Here is a 15,652-nt window from a genome sequence, read left to right on the forward strand (position 1 = left end):
ATGAGGATCTAGGGGAAGCCAGTGGACTGGACACTTCTCCAGATGCTGGCATGCTCTCTCCTCCCAACGTGGCTACGGAGGAGGGGGCTTCCTATGCTGTGGTGGTGCGTAGGGAAGCTGAGGTCTTGGACTTAAACTTGCCCACGGTGCCAGTCAGGACGAATCTCCTGACAGAGTTGCTTCAACCGGGAGTGAGTACATCAGAGCCAATGTTGCCTTTCAGTTAGGACCTAACGGACGTCCTTCTGGGAACATGGTCCAAACCCAGCAAAGGGGCTCCTGTGAATAGGACAGTCAGCCGCCGCCATAGACCTGCTCCAAATAACCCTAATTTCCCTACCCAACACCCCACCCCGGAGAGCTTGGTGGTCCAAGCCTCCACTTCTTGTGGTGCCTTCCCTGTCACCCCTCTGGATAGGGAATCCAAGAGGCTGGACCAACTTGGAAAGAAGTTGTTTTCTTCTTCCAGCCTGGAATTGAGGTCAGTAAACACCTCTTGCCTATTGGGTTGTTTCCCCTCATACTTTATGGGATACGGTGGCACAGGTGCTGCCCCAGTCCCAGAGGGTGTACAGAACACTCTCACCCAGGTTATCAAGGATGGGAGAGATGCAGCCAGGTTTACAATCAGGTGTGGATTGGACATGACTGACTCGCTGGGTAGATCGATTGCGTCTACATTGGCCCTACGTCGCCATGCCTGGCTTCCTTCTACTGGCTTTTCAGGGGATGTCCAGTCGAGTTTGATGGACATGCTTTTTGATGACTCTCGCATTTTTGGTGAAAAGGCAGACTGCGCTTACGAAGTTCAAGGATTCTCGAGCTATGGCCTGATCCTTGGGCCTCTCAGCGTCAATTCGACAGCAGTCTGTCTTCCGTCCCTTTCGAGGCTTCAGAAGGGGCGTGGTACCACACCAGCCACAATTTAGCCACCGCCCTCCGTCTTCACAGCATCCCAGGAAAGGACGTGGTCGTGGTATCGTCAGACGCAGAGGGTCTGGCCAGAGGTCGGCCACCACACAGCCCTCCTCCACAGCGCCCAAGCCCTCCTAGTGTGGTTCTGCAAGACCAGGTCCGTCCAGTTGGAGGGAGGATTCAATTTCATCTCCCTCACTGGCATTCCATCAGAATGGACAAATGGGTTTTTCAGATCATACGGAAGAGCTATTCCCTTCCCTTCCATTCTTTCCCTCCTTCTATCCCTCCGATAAAAGAACAGCTGATGGAGGACCAATTGGTTTTGCTCTGCGAGGTAGTTACGGCTCTCTTGGCCAAGGGAGCTATAGAAAGGGTCCCGATGTCAGAAGTAGGCAGTGGTTGTTATTCCCGCTACTTTCCGATTCCCAAAAAGAACAAGGGCCTTCGCCCTATCCTGAATTTAAGGGACGTCAACCTCTTCCTCAAGAAGGAGAAATTCAAGATGCTCACTCTTGCTCAGGTCTTGTCTGCCCTAGACCAAGGAGACTGGATGGTAGCGTTGAACTTGCAGGATGTGTATTTTCACATCCCCATCCTGCCCGCCCACAGGCGTTACTTGCGGTTCAAGGTGGGCCACGAGCACTTTCAGTTTACCGTGCTCCCCTTCGGTCTCACCAGTGCCCCTCGGGTGTTTACCAAAGCGATGGCTGTGGTGGCAGCTCATATGCGCAGGTTAGGGATTTCAGTCTTCCCCTACCTAGACGATTGGCTGTTGAAGGCTCCAACGCCACAGGCACTCGCCACCCATCTCCAGACGACGGCGAACCTCCTGCATTCGCTGGGGTTCACTATAAATGTGCCGAAGTCACACCTGACTCCCTCTCAGAAGCTCACTTTCATCTGAGCTGCTCTGGACACAGTGCAGTATCAGGCCTATTCTCCGAGCAACGAGTCCAGGATATTCAGGTTATGATACCAATGTTTTGGCCTCTATCCTGGATTTCGGTGAGACAGACTCTGAGGCTGTTGGGACTCATGGCTTCCTGCATCCTATTGGTCAAGCATGCCAGATGGCATTTGAGGGCTCTGCAGTGGGACCTGAAGTTCCAATGGGCACAGCATCAGGGAAGTCTTCCTGATGTGGTTCAGATCTCGGAGGGAACTGCAAAGGATCTGCAGTAGTGGTTAGTGAACTGCGATTGGGTCAAAGGCAGACTCCTCTCCCTTCCCCAACCAGATCTCACAGTAGTGACGGATGTATGATTTCTGGGATGGGGTGGCCATTTGGGAGAGGTGGAGATCAGGGGTCGCTGGTCTCCGGCAGAATCCGGGCTCCATATCAACTTGTTGGAGCTTCAGGCGATCAGACTATCATTAAAAGCATTTCTTCCTGGTGTGAAAGGGAAGGTAGTGCAGGTGTTCACAGACAACACTACAGTGATGTGGTACTGCAACAAGCAGGGTGGTGTTGGGTTGTGGACCCTTTGTCAAGAGGCTCTGTGTCTCTGGACATGGCTGGAACAGCAGGGCATAACCCTGTTGGTTCAACACCTTGCAGGTTCTCTGAACGCCAGGGCGGACGAACTCAGCCAGCGACGCTTAGCGGATCACGAGTGGTATCTCCATATGGAGGTGGCTCAACGACTCTTTCAGCAGTGGGGAGAGCCTTGGTTAGATCTGTTCGCCTCTGCAGAGAACGCGCAATGTCAGCAGTTTTGCGCGCTGGAGTTTCCAAGGGGGCTATCGCTAGGCACTACTTTTCGTTGAGAGTGGAGTTCAGGCCTCCTGTACGCCTTTCCGCCCATACCACTTCTGCCCAGAGTTCTCAAGAAAATCAAGAACGACCGGGCCCAAGTAATCCTAGTGGCTCCGGATTGGGCACGAAGAGTCTGGTATCCAGAGCTTCTCAAAATGAGCATCAGTTCTCCAATCAGGTTGCCTCTTCGGGAGGATCTTCTGTCGCAGCAGCAGGGGAAGGTTCTCCACCCGAACCTGTCAACTTTGCGGCTTCATGCGTGGAGGTTGAGTGGGGATAGTTGATGTTTTATGACCTCTCTCCCGAAGTCTGTGATGTCATTCGGTCAGCCAGGCGTCCCTCTACTAAGACGATTTACGTCTGCCGGTGGAAACGTTTTGTTTCATATTGTACAGAGAGACCTATTGATCTTCTTTCTTCTCTTTCTAATATCCTTCTGTTTATTCTATCACTCACCCAACACGGTTCCTCCTTATGGACTTTTAAGGGCTATGTTGCTGCCTTATCGGCTTTTCTATGCTTGCCCTATCAACCATCTTCGTTTAAGTCTCCCATTGTACAGAGATTCTTAAAAGGGCTTGTCCATATGTTTCCACCTGTGCCTTTTGTGATGCCCCGGTGGGACCTTAATCTAGTACTCACTTTTCTTATGTGTGCACCTTTTGAGCCTTTACATAACTGTCCTCTTTGGCTGCTCACTATCAAAATAGCCTTCTTAGTGGCGATCACATCTGCTAGGAGAGTGAGTGAGATGCAGGGTTTATCATCGAAATCGCTGTATCTCACGATATATCCTGATAAAATAGTCCTCAGAACTCGTGCCTCTTTCCTCCCCAAGGTGGTGACCCTTTTCCATCTGGGTCAGAACATTACCTTGCCCACCTTCTTTGCGCCACCGCATCCCTCTAAAGAAGAGGAACGTATCCATCGGCTGGACCCAAAAAGAGCGTTATCATTCTACCTTGACTGCACAAAAGAGTTCTGGGTGGACAACCAACTCTATGTGGGGTACGTTGGTGCAAAGAAGGGTTGGGCAGTACAGAAGCGATCCATTTCGCGCTCGGTCGTTCTCTGTCTAAAGATTTGCTACACTTTGGCTAAGAAGCAGCCTCCAGAGGGCTTGAGGGCTCACTCTACTAGAGGGAAAGCTGCTACCACTGCGTTGGCTCGTGGCGTGCCGGTACTTGACATCTGCCAAGCGGTAATGTGGGCTTCCTTGCACACGTTTGCAAGACACTACTGCTTGGATAGCCAGGTGAGGAGAAAGGGGCATTTTGCCCGCTCGGTCCTACAGGACTTCCTGGTGTAAAGTATATCCTCGCAACCCACCACCAGGAGTTATAGCTTGAGTATCTATTCTAAGGGAAGGAATCTGCAGCTAGAAGTCTCTATCAGATGAACAAGTTACTTACCTTCAGTAACTAATTATGTGGTAGAGACTCCATCTAGCTGCAGATTCCTTACACCCACCCAGGTTTCCCTGCTCTGCGGATATATACATCATGTTTTCATATTTTTCCCTTTCTCAAGGGCATGTCTTTTTCCTCAAATAATCAAGTGTAAAACTAAATACTTGTTGGTTCTACCATAACTCTGCGCTTCTGGCGTGGGAAGTTGTGGAAAAGAACTGACGTACGCGCTGGGGTGGTGCTTATATGGAAGACCATGACGTCACAAGCGGCTCCAACGATGCTGACGACACCACGCGGAGCCGGATGACGCGCGCGGATCCAAATGACACCACCCGACGGCGTGCGCAGGGTACTGCTCAGCAGAAAATTCCGGATTCTAAGATGACTCCAGGGAATTCTAAGGTAAGGAATCTGCAGCTAGATAGTCTCTACCAGAGAATTTGTTACCGAAAGTAACAAGTCCTTCTAGTGCCTTGTATTCCCGGGACTGGAACTGGCGCTCTGTAGGATGAGCCATATCCCTTCTTCACAGCAATCTTCTCACAAATCAGATCCCCAACATTAGGTATCCAGCCTGTATAAGTTGATGGCAAATCCCTTATTGCTAAAGTGGCAACACTGGTGGATAATTTATCATCACAAAATTGCTGAAGATCTGGGACATGCATAGGTATCCCAAAGAGGACCTCGTAAGGAGTGTGTCCTCCCAAGGGCCATCTTGGCAGATTATTCTGGGCTTTCTGGGCCCCATACAAGTTATGAAGCCAACTGTGGCCTAAACGTAATTCTCTAGCTGTTAAGGACTGTGTTAGGTCATGATTCCTCCTCTCCAAGATTTCCCTCCAGATGATATGGAGAAGAGTAATGGAGTTCAACACTCATCGTCCACATGGTGTCCCTGAATGCCCTAGAGGCAAAAGCAGGGTCCTAGTCGTAGTGGAATGCTGCTACCGTATATGTACCGATAAAGAATGCAAGTCTTTTATAACAGTTTGAGCGTCAGCCAACCTCTGAGGCTATACCCACAGGAGTCTAGAAAAAGAATCAACCGTGACTAAGATATAATTGTATGCACCATCAGGTTGTAAGGGACCACAGTGGTCCAGGTAGTGGCCTACTGGGCACTAAGAGGGATGTCTGATGTGGGTGGTTGATGTTTGAGCCCTTTATTTGCTTGTACCCAAGCATTTAATGTGGCAAATGTCACAGCAAAGGACATATTGCTTGGTCTGTTTGTATATACCAGGCCACCAGAAGCGTTTCTGTAAGAGTGTTATTGTGGCCGCGACACCAGTCTACCTTGATGAGATCTAATTTCTGGTCCTGGTTGGGGAGCACTCGACCTCCAACCCCAGGAATTATCGCAAAGGCAACATTCTGTGTACTGATATGATATAGATAATTAGTAGTAGTAGGGTGTGCTTTTGGGAGAGGCTTGCCTTCAGCCGAATCTTTCACGGCAGCCAGTATTATGTTATCCAATCTTGTGCAGGAATGAGTCACTGCAGCCACAGGGGCTGTAGCTACTGCGTATTTGGCTGCTTCATCAGTCAAGGTGTTACCAATAACGTGTACTCTTACACGTTGGTGGCCCATGTATGGACTACATGAGCTTCAGGTAGCTTAACCTTAAGATCAGCCAGCCTGCCCCACAGAGTTCTGTGTTTTATGGTGTTCCCCTTTGAATCTCTGAACCTGTTCACCCCCCAATGATTAAGATAATTATTGTAGGACTGGACACAGTAGTACGAATCACACACAATCAGTGTGAGCTGTTCTCGATCCGTATGTTCCAGGCCAGAATAAGAGCTTTAAGCTCAGCCAACTGCTGTGCAGTGGCCTAGGGTAGACATGTAGGTATTCTGAGGGTGGAATACACCATCCTTCATCACTCCGCTCACAGCAGCGCAAGCGGTTGAGTTTTTATGTTTTGCACCTACTGATGGCTGTGCTGAACCATCAGTGTAAATGACAGTTTGATACCTGCCAAGTGGCAAGATGTTAAGAGTTGTGGGGTACTCCTGTTCGTATTGGAGAAATTCTTGTGTTTGAAGTTTTGGGTCAAAGATGTAATCAGCATCAGTGGCAGTTAGGGACATTGCTCATTGAATCCAATGTGGATGTAATTAATGCTTTAGTGTTGGGAATGCTTACTTCGACAGCCTCTAAAGTCGACACCAGGGTAACAACAATAATGCGTTTCCCCTACGCAAGTGGCCTCTCCTTAATGACTGCCATCTGTACAGCAGTTAGAATTTTTTCTGTGGGTGCGAAGCATTGTTCTGCATTAGAGTACAAATGTGATTTAAATGCTATGGGCAACGTGACGCCCTTATTAAAGGTGACATAGGTAAACTCAACGGCATAGCAATTATTCTCATGACCAAATTTGCCCTGTTGTCACGTGTGTAAGTTGTGTACGTTTTTTGCTTCTAGCATGTCCTGCTGCAGTCCTCTAAGGATGCGCATGTGTTCAACTGTCTAGTGTCTGTTTGAGAAATCTGGGTAATTAAATCATAGAGTGGTTTGATGTGTTGTGCATAATCTGGAATGTAACTTCTGCGAAAGTTAGAGAAACCAAGTAAAGACTGCACTTTCTTGATAGTGGTTGAAGTTGAGCACATTTTTCTAAAAATAAAAATGTGGGACACGCTCCTGCCCTCGTTTGATAGCTCATATGCCAAAAACAATACACTGAGAAAGGCTATTTTAGTTTTCCTAAAATTCAATTTGTAGCCAGGGATGCAAATCCTAGAATAATCCGATCGATCCTGGCAAGATGAATGTTGAGGTTGTCATCTTTGAGATATATGTCATTCACATACGACGACGCCTTGGGATCAGTATCATGCAATATTGATGTAACACGGGCTGAGAACAACCCTGGGCTGTTCTTATAGGCTTGGGGCAAAGGACAGAAGTGTTTTTGTGAGTCAAATGAGCATGCACTCAGGTCCCGACTTTTATATGCTAAATTTTGGCAGAAAAAACTGTTGGAAATATCCAACGTTGTTTTATATTTTTTGCGCACTATGTTGTTAATTAGTGCGGTGCTGTGTGCATTTTGAACTGCATATGTGCGTGTGTAATTGTTTAGGTGTCTGTGTTCTAAAACTATTCTATATGAATGGTCTGGTTTTGCAACAGGAGCAAACAGGTTATTCATTGCAGAGATACAGGGCTCTATTACTCCCTGCTATTCGAGCTGAGTGAGGATCTCCCTCACTGGAGCTTTAGATCTGAGAAAGAAGGCAAAATGACATCTTCCCCATGTGGGAGCTTAGGGACGTGCTTGGGTGGCCAGCATCTTTCTTCCTAAAGGATTTCACAATTAAGTTCACCCCTAAAAATTACACTAATGGTGCGCTCTGTCTCCCTCAATTCTGGGTATTTAAATCATAAACCCTGTCTGGTGAGAGAATGCGCCCATCCGCAGTCTCCACTGTTGCATCCAGATGACTTTCAGACTCTGGTGATATATCATGACGTCTGGCACGCTGTCCAGCAGGGTCACTACTTACCTCCTTTTTCAGCAATGTTCTCAAGTTTGCTGGCATGATTAACTGAAATTGCTGCCACCTTTTTCTTTTTACATTGTGGCTTTTGTTGTGGGGATTTGTCTTCTTTCTTGTCTGAAGACCGCTGTAAGTCTTACTTCTGTTTCACATAGTCAGGACGTTGCTCTGAACGGCCCAAGGTCACTAGGTTACGTGGGCACAGGCCTGCAAGCCAAAAGGCTAAACTATCCTCCTGAGTCCTACTAAAACTAACAGGATCCACTACACCATAACGCTTTTGTGAATTCTAGTCTCACAAGCTGTCAGACAAGTCCAAATGCTCCTGCTTTTTTCTTTCTTCAAACAAAAAATATTTTTCCATGTAGACAGCCCTTTGTATTCACGCCTTAACCAACCCTACTCCTGCTCCCCTTCAACGTAGGAAAAGGATTTACTCTTTCCTTGCCAGGAATACATTTCTCTCCTTTTCCATAATGTGAAAGTAATTTCCGTAATGAGATAAGTTTGAGTACCCACAAATGTGTAGGTTATGAGTGTGCACAAATTCGTATTGGGTCCAACCCTCCCCCAGACACCAATTCTCTGCCCAAGAATATATGTTCTCAGAAGAAAGTCTTTGTGTGAGTAATCCTTTTAACAAGTGCAAAAATATTTTTTATGAATTCCAAAAGTGGCTTTGCTCTGACTAAAAACAAAATTATTTGCATACATATTCCGAATTTATATGCGCAAATAATTTTATGAGTAGGACCATACGTGTTTACACCAGTTTGTTGTAAAGTGTAAATCTTTGTGCCTAGTGACTTAGGAGAAGCACATCAGCACACTGTCAGGGAATGAAAAAGATACCATGTTAAAAAAGAAGCAAAATGCGATGATATGATGATGAAATGCTGCAGAGTTTCAGAAATTAAATTCAAGAACACAGGAAGGTACAACAAAGAACACTGGGTGGATAAAATATCCGAGCACTGGATGTCATTAATGAAACTGCATAGGATAGCGTAAGGGAAATTGCAGCGGATAGCAGACATGGAAGAGCATACACACACAGAGATGAAGCGCAAAATGGCCGAAATAAGATAGCACAGGCTTGTGAAAAACAGTATACGGGAATGTGAACGAAACAACACGGGATGGCACTAATAAAACAGCAACTGATAGCATAAGTGAAGCAGTATAGGATGGCATAAAAATCATATGACAGAAATGAATTAGCACAGAATTGCATAAGTACAGCAGTAGGGGATCGCAGAATCGAAACAGCGGTGGTGGGCATAAATTTAAAGTATTCAAAGACAAAAATGAAACGGCACAGTATGGCCTGAATGAAACAGAGTATGATAGCCGAAATGGAACAGCACAGAATGACAGGAATTAAACGCCATGAAACGCAGAAATGAAAATCAGAGGACGTCAGAAAGAAAACAGAACATGATGGTTGTAATGAAACACCACAAGCTGTCAACGCGAGAGAATAATTGAAATGGCACAGCATGATAGTAAGGAAAGAGCGCTTGGTGGCAGGCATGAAACGGCTTAGGAAAACGGAACAGAAATCGCAGAGGAGGGGAGATATGGATCAGCACATTATGGTGGAAATGAGGCACGGTATGGCAGAAATAAAACAGAGGATAGTGAAAAAGAACATTTGAGTACGGGAACGATACAGCACAGGATGGTATAAATAAAACCGCACGTGACAGAAAAAACGAAACAGCATGTTTTGGCACAAACGAAACCGTTTAGGACCGGTTAAGTAATACAGCATATGGTGGCATAAACGAAACGGCACTTGATGGCAGACATGAAATCATATGTGATGAATAAATGAAAAGGTTAGGACGTCAAAAAGGAATCCCTATAAATTGCTGAAACTACGGGCTGTCAGAAATTAAACACTGAGAATAATTAAGCAAGTGTTGTCAAAGCCAGTAGGTCTCACCTTTGCAAGCAGAATTGGCTTTGCCAATATGTTTCAGCCACGTTGTACAACAGCGTGGCTGCTACTCCGCATGGCTAAACGTTAGTGGTGTAAAGGAGAGTGGTGGGGAGTGTTATGGAGTGTTGTAGAGAGGAGTGGAGTGGTGTAAAGTTGAGTAGCGTGGAGTATCATGGAGTGGGATAAAGTGTTTTGGAGGGAGTAGAGTGTCCCTGAATTGGGTGGCATAGAGTCGACTAGAGTGTCAGAGTAGAATATTGTAGAGTAGAGTGGAATAGTGGAGTAGAGTGTCATAGAGTGCAGAGGTGTAGATTGTAGTAGAGTGTCATAGATTAGAGTGGTATAGAGTGTCCTAGAGTTGAGTGGCGTGGAGTAGTGTGTTGTAGAGTGGAGTAAAGTGGCATGGAAGGAGTTGTAGAGTGTCATAGAGTGGAGTAGTGTCTTTAAGTGGCATAGAAAGGAGTAGAGTGTTGTAGAGGCAAGTAGCATAGAGTGGAGTAGAGTTTAGTGGAGTAGAATGTCAGCATGGCGTGTTGGAAAGTGGAGTGTCCTGCAGTGGAGTAGAGTAGAGTGACCTAGAAGGAAGTGGCGTAAAGTGAAGTGCTGCAAAGTTGAGTGGCATAGAGTGCAATAATTTAAAGTGCATTGTTTTTTGAGTGAAGTGATTTAGAGTACATTGGTGTAGAAAATAGTGGTGCAGCGTAGATTGCAGTGGCATAGAGTGAAATGGCATAGAGTGGAGTGGTGGTGCAGAGCAGAGTGGCAGGGAGTGCAGCAGTGTAGAGGAGATTGTTTCAGAGTAGAATGAAGTGCAGGATAATGTGGAGTGGTGAAGGATAGAGTACAGAAGTGTAGAGTGGCGTAGAATGCGCTAGTGTGAAGTGCAGTAGTGCAGAGTAGATAAGAGTGGCATAGAGTGGAGTGTTGCATTGTAGTGGCGTACAATGCAGTAGACTGGCATAAAGATGAATGGTGCAGAGTAGAGTGCAGGGACAGTGTAGAGTAGCATAGAGCTCAATGGCGAAGAGAGCAGTCATGTAGAGTGTCGTAGAGTGCTGTGGCGTAGAGTGTTGCAGAGTAGAATGCTGTGGAGGAGTGGTGTAAAGGACAATGGTGCAGAGTGGAGTGCAGTGATGTAGAGTGCAATGATGTAGAGTGGCATAGCGTGCGGTAGCATAAAGTGCAGTGGTGGAGAGTGTTGCAGATTAGAGTGTAGTGGCATAGTTGCAGTGGTTCAGAGTAGTTGACATAGAGAGCATAGTGGTGTAGAGTACATTGAGTAGAGATCTGTGGTTTAGAGCAGAGTGGCACAGAGTAGTAGAGAGTAGAGTGGTGCAGAGTAGAATGAAGTGGAGGGCAGTGGGGTAGAGTCGATTGTTTCAGAATAGAGTGAAGTGGCATAGAATGAAGTGGTAGAGTGGAGTGGTGCAGGGAAGAGTGGAGTGGCATACAATAGTAGAGTATAGTGCACTGGGATAGAGTGGAGTGGCCTAGACTGGTGTGGTGTAGAGCGCAGTGGCAAAGAGTGCAGTGGCGCACAGCAAAGTAGTGTGTATTGGCATAGAGTAGATTAATGCAGAGTATAAAAGAGAGGCGTGGAGTGGCATAGTGTGGAATGGAATGGAGTGCAGTGGTGTGAAGTGGTACAGAGTGGAGTGGGGTAAAGTAGAGCATGCATGATGTGGTAGCTAGCGCACTGCCATGACAGACAAGACATCTTCAATTGAAATTACTATTACATTTGCACAGACATTCTGTTTTAGTGATAAAAGTATACATCATACAAATTATAATGTGTGGAAATGTCATCACCTAGTGTATTAATTTGTTTTGATTGTATTAAAATATGTTTCTCCCTCATCAGAATTACCCCCAATAGCCAGCATGATTGACACATAAATCCTCTCACTTTTAAGTCAGGAGAAAGAAAAGTAAACCGCAAGCTCACTCGGAAGACCGATCCTGCCATTTGGCCTCTGTCTTTGAATGTGCAGCAAATGTGACAAGATAAGAACAAGATTTGAAGGCCTGTTTACAGAAAACGAGCACTAGGAAGAATACTGTAAATAAGCTTTGGGCCCCAGAAGGGACAAGATGGAGAACTTCAAACAAATAAACCTAGCAAATAGAAAGCAAGAATACGTGAGTTACAAACCACAAAGCCATTGGCCATCAGTTGACAGAGTGCAGTCCTAGGGAAGCTTTCAGAATGTCCCCAAGATGATGTTAGCAAACCGTACAGTTGTGGTGTCTGGTAGGCATAGACCTAAAAAATGGAAACAGTTGATGGCAGAAAGGAAAAAGCGTGGGGTAATCAACCATTGGCAAAGTCAATATGTCTTTCCTTTGGGACCTATTAAATTTACCAATGCCTTTTGGCTATGCTGTACAGCATCAGCAAGATGGCATGCACCATGATCAAAAATGTTAAACTAAAAAAAGTGCAGTGACACATCTCCATGCAATCGAGCTTCAGAAATGACAGTGAGACAATTTTTTTTAACGATCTTTGATGGATCAGTTAACTAAAAAATATATATGAAAGTAATATAAACATGCTTTTTTTTTAAGGCAGAGGGGCAGGGAGCATCATGCTGCCTGGTCTGCTAAGAAAAACCTAAGTTCAAATAAAATATTTAAAAAGAAAAGACCCGAGTGGGTGGCGATGGGAGCGTAGCAATCAAGAGTGAGTGAGGGTGGTAAACAACATTGAAAATCAGCACACGAGGGTCAGGGGAGAGAAGCACACGAGGAAGAAAACAACACAAAAACACAAGGGAGTCTTGTGAGGATGAGCACGTGAGAGTGAGCTTGTATCATGAGGGAGATAGTGCGAGGGGCGAGGAAGAGCTGGAAAACGTGCACTCTTGTGCAGTGCTAAACCAAGAAAAAAGTAGTTCCCTAAAAGTAAAGAGTGGAAGAGTAAAAACTAGCCAATCAGAGAAGAGAGAGAGGCTATGCTTCTAGGGAGAGGCAAATACAAGGCAGATAGGCTGGCACAGGGAAAGCCACTGAGTAAGAAACAAGCAAATAAGAGTGACAATAAAGCCGACCAATGGGTACGCAGTAGTCAAGCTATAGGCTCTTGGTAAACCCACAAAGGTTCTTTTGGCAGGCTCGACCCAAAAACATAACAGCAAAGGATAGCAGAAACGAAAAAGGAGGCAATGGCACGTTTGCAGAGCAGAGATTTGGCAGAAACCTAGCACATCATGAAGTATAATATCACAGACTGGTGAAAAGGAATAACATGAATTTAGGAACGAGCAGCACGCGATGGCATAAATAAAACTGCATATGAGGGTATAAATAAGAAGCCACGTGGTGGCTGAAATGAAGCAACACAAATTGTCAGGCTTGAAACGCAACAGAGGTAGACATGAAATTCATGATAGGATGGCAGACCTGTTGTCTTTTAGGCAGCACACTATTTCTGTGGAATAACATAATTGGGAGAAATAAAAATACAATATAATTTTAAAAAGAAGAGCAAAGGTGCATTAAAGAATGCACCATGTTTTTACAAGAGCCTTGAACCTTGGCATACAAAAATGTAAAACATCTGCGATTTCCAGTCACGCTATACTATAAAGAGAGTGGTGAAGTAAATGAGTAATGTAGCTATAATACTCTGGGCTACTGTAGTCTGTAAGCGCAACAAAACAATATCTCGCAGTTATCAAATTAAATTGTACTTCGTTATTGACCTCAAAACATAATTTTAAATTTAAACCCATAACAGGGTGCACTGCAGGAGGAGGTAAACCCACCTTAAAATAGTAATTCTCATCGCCACACCAATTCCTGTTAGGTGCAAGCAAATATCTTCAAATGGAATACTTGAGGCACTGTGGTATTTGTGATATTTCTCCTAAAGGTTTGCCATGAGCTTACATGAGTGCTGAGAATACGATACGAGTTTTTAACAGCTCTCTAGTGTTGGGAACCTCAATCTCCTGATATAATTGAATCTCGCTTTTCTTATCTCTTCCACGGTGCTCCAATTGTAAATCAAGCAGACTCGGGAGATGGTATTAGCGGAATAGGCCACTGCTGGCATTTCCACTGTGCTTCCATTTTCATCTGTGCTTTTTGGGGATAGCGGCTGCGCATGACGCCTGTGCGTCTGGGTGTAGTCTTTATCATGCTGAGTAGTAGCTTGTAGGGTCTACGTGTGATTTGCTGAGGATGAAATAGGTGTGGGTATTTACGGATCTGAATTAAGCTCCTCGTGAACCAGGGGTCAGGGTTGTCTTTGTTTGGGTCTAAGCCAAGTGTTAAAATTGCGATGTTCGCCTTATTACAAGTCTCCGGCAAGTAGCAGTTTTTGCTGTTGGAGCTTATTATATTTCAGAGTTCTGAGTTAGGCCTGAATGGTAGTTTTGTGCTGTACCGTGTTCAGTTTTTGGCTTAGCTTTTTTGTTTGTCCATTGGGAGAAGAGAGATATGTTGTGACTTGTGCTCGTCTGATGTTGATTGTTGTTGTTCTCCTCCTTATGCTGTGTCCTGTTGTTGAACTGCAAGTGATGTCATAAGGATCCAGTTTAGGATTTTCAGAATGTCTGTTGGAATCTGGCAGAAGCAGCCTTGGCAATGAGTGATGAACATTAAGCTCCACGTGGGACACTAACCTTTGCACCTGAACTACCTAGCCTGTATACCCACTACTTCAAAATCTAACACTACACACTATAAAATTAATTGGAAAGATTATCTATTTTCCACATATTTTGTGCATTCACATTCCTTCAGACTAACGTAGTTGTCACAGTAACATACCCCCATTTTGTAGTATGTGTCGGCCTATATTTTCAAATGCAGAGTTAATCATTGAGCTTATATACCAGTCTTATATTTTGTGCTTTGCTTATCAGTTTTTTCTACCACTGATCTCTGCCTCATGGTTTTGGCAACTTCCAGTGTCACAGTACACATGAAATGGCTGTTGCTAGGGATGTTGCATACCAACTACATGTGGGATTTGTGAGGGCTGGTATGTTGAAAAAAGTCATGCAGTAATACCTTAGTAACAGCTGATTCTATATCATATCCTCCTACTCTGGCTAGCCCCGACTGCATCTCTACCATGTACCTTGAAAGCTTTAAGCAGGACCCAAATAGGTGCACAATATCCCCTCCCCTCCCCACCAACCACATCTCCAGTACTGATCATTTGGGCTTAGTTTGAATCAATATAATTTGTTCTGGGGTTCATTCATTAGTATTATGTAGTTTCTTAGTTTGTCTTGCTTCATCTATCTCTTCCCATGCTGTCTCAGGAGTGTTCATTCTTTATCCATGTATTCTACACCCTGGCTATTTGTCCACTTAGTGTAGTACATTATGGGGGTTATTCTAACTTTGGAGGAGGTGTTAATCCGTCCCAAAAGTGACGGAAAAGTGACGGATTTACCACCAGCCGTATTACGAGTCCATTATATCCTTTGGAACTCGTAATACGGCTGGTGGTATATCCGTCACTTTACCATCACTTTTGGGACGGATTAACACTCCTCCAAAGTTAGAATAACCCCCTATATCTATAATAATCATGCTGTATACACCCGAAATGACCCTGTCGTTGTTGCCTTATATCTTAAAGATAGAATCGATGTGAGATATAGGCAGTGTATATGGTTGTCACCCCAGTACTGATTTCAGCCACAGAACTAATTGTATATATTTCCATCATTAGGTAGTTGGTATGTTAACATCTTCTCTGTGCTCTTGAAAAGCTTTCAGTATTCCATTCCTGAGTACATTATTAGAGATATATCTGATTTCTATTCCCTCCCATGTCTGCCACAGGATCAGTGTCCCTCCTATCTGGATCTTAGTATTGTTTCACTGGGGAGTTTCACTGTGTATGTATGACAACATTTTAAACAGCCCATGAACAGTCTTCCATCCCTGTGTCATGAATCAATATAGAATTCTGCAGTTAGTTTGGAGTCAGGGCATCCATCTATATACCTCACAATACTTGTAAACATGGGACGTGTTTTTTAGTGGCTAATATTGCTGGTGTTATACCTTCATAATGAAGGACACAAGCTAAGGGGTCTCTGTGCCAAACAATATGAGGTAGTCTAACTCCTCCAGCAGT

The sequence above is a fragment of the Pleurodeles waltl genome, chromosome 12 (assembly GCF_031143425.1).
Source record: "Pleurodeles waltl isolate 20211129_DDA chromosome 12, aPleWal1.hap1.20221129, whole genome shotgun sequence".
Classification (NCBI taxonomy): domain Eukaryota; kingdom Metazoa; phylum Chordata; class Amphibia; order Caudata; family Salamandridae; genus Pleurodeles; species Pleurodeles waltl.